A 1915-nucleotide genomic window follows, 5' to 3' on the forward strand; every position below is an offset into this window, starting at 1 on the left:
CCCCAGCAGTGTCCAGAGGAGGTTGATTTCATTTAATGCAGAGCAATGAAAGTTTGGGGAAAAGCAGCTTACACAGACAACAGCTGAGTCTGGCAGGCTTCAAAGCACCTGTTAAAAGAAACCTTGATAAATGTTGCATCTAAACATGCTGAATTAAATTGCTAAATGGATATCAGAATTTTTCTGTACTTTTTCATGCAGAAATTTGATATAGAGCTTGTATTTTGCTTGGGAAAAGTAAGAGACAATGTCTCTACTGGTGTAATACGATCAGAGGAAAAAGAACAGAATTAACCTTTGGCTCCAGAATCTTTAAAAAAGGAAACTATTTCTTCAGATAGCAGAAAATTTCCTTTAACTACTGGAACTCTTTGGTGTGTTTCTAGTAAGTTATTAAAATTATATGTAGTTTTAAATTTTTTTGAAAGTATAAATTCAATAAAGACCTAATTGTGATTAGCAATTCTTGCCTACATCCAGACAGAATAATTTATGCCTGCTCAGTAAGTTTGCTGGGGGCACAAAGCTGGGAGGAGTGGTTGAGACCCCAGAGGGCTGTTCAGACCTTCAGAAGGACCTCGACAGGCTGGGGAGGAACCATGGGAAGTTCAGCTGAAGGCAACTGCAGGGTCCTCACTTGGGGAAGGATAACCCCACCCACCAGCACAGCCTGAGGGCTAACCTGTTGGAAAGCGGCTGATGGGAGAAGGATGTGGGGATCCTGGTGGACAACAAGGTGTTCAGGAACCAGCAGTGTGTCCTTGTGACCAAGCAGGCCAACGGCTGCCCTCCTCCCTCCCTCGTTCTTCACAAGTCCTCTAGGCTGACAGCAGAAGTATTTGAGAATTTTGAAGATTCTGAATGTCCTTTGAATCACCCTTGAAACCAGCCTGGCCCTTTTGCTGGGAAACAGGATGGGCTTGCCTATGGCTGAGATCTTGTTCAGGCATGAGCAATGCTTGGTGGTCACCCCAAGCCAGGGACAAGCCCTGCAGCTCGAAGGAAAAGGAGAGCGACTGCAGCTGCACAAATTCTGGGGACAAGCATGGGGGCTACTTCAGTCCCCACAACAGGCACTGCAGCCACTCAATCTCCAGCCACAGGCATTGCAGCCACTTCTGTCCCTGCACCACGCCCTGCGTTTACTGGGGGGCCACTCAGACTGCAGCTCCTTCCCTCCCTGCAATAAGCACTGCAGCTACTCCAGTTCCAGTGTCAAGCACTGGGGCTACTCAGATCCCAGTGACTGATACCACAGACACTCAGACTTCAACACTGCAGATGTGCAGATGAACCAACAACTATTTATTAGGAGCCATTCCACCATCTTCTTCTTTTTATCCTTTTTGCCTTGACAGCCGGTCCTGAAGAGTTTCCAAAGCAGAGGTTGTCTGGCGGATGACCAAGCAGTGTGTTCCTGTGAGGAAGAGAATTGAAGTGACTTGAAAAGGCACCTTTGGAGAAATTGTCTTGGGCTGGAAGGTCTCCACAGTGCCCTTTCAAGAGGTGGAGAGGGTGCAGCCCTCCTTAGCAGATTTCTCCCTGTACTTGGCAAATTGCAGTCAATTGGCCAGTGAAACTTCTTTTAAAGAAGTATCCCGAGCAAAGCAAGAAGAAAAAAAAAAAAGGCCTTCTCAAATTGTGCACTCATTTGCTGCTGCTGTGGGCAAGAAGGCAGCCAGAGCTGCACGTCCTTGGCAAGCCTGGTCAGGGTTCCTGCAGGGTGTGGCATGAGGAGAGGGTTTCTGCCACCCCTTGAGGGTTTCTGCAGGGTTATAGAATTGTGCAGGGAGGACAGGATCTTTAAGATGATTGCGTCTAACAAAACACTGGCGTGTCCACCAGTGAACTCTGTCCCTAAGGGCCATTCAGCATTGCTGTCCTCTCTGTACTTCAGGAGCCGTCTACTGGGAAT

The sequence above is a fragment of the Empidonax traillii genome, unplaced genomic scaffold (genome assembly GCF_003031625.1).
Source record: "Empidonax traillii isolate 1590-97213 ecotype Southwest subspecies unplaced genomic scaffold, ASM303162v1 scaffold2683:size19490, whole genome shotgun sequence".
Taxonomy (NCBI): Eukaryota; Metazoa; Chordata; class Aves; order Passeriformes; family Tyrannidae; genus Empidonax; species Empidonax traillii.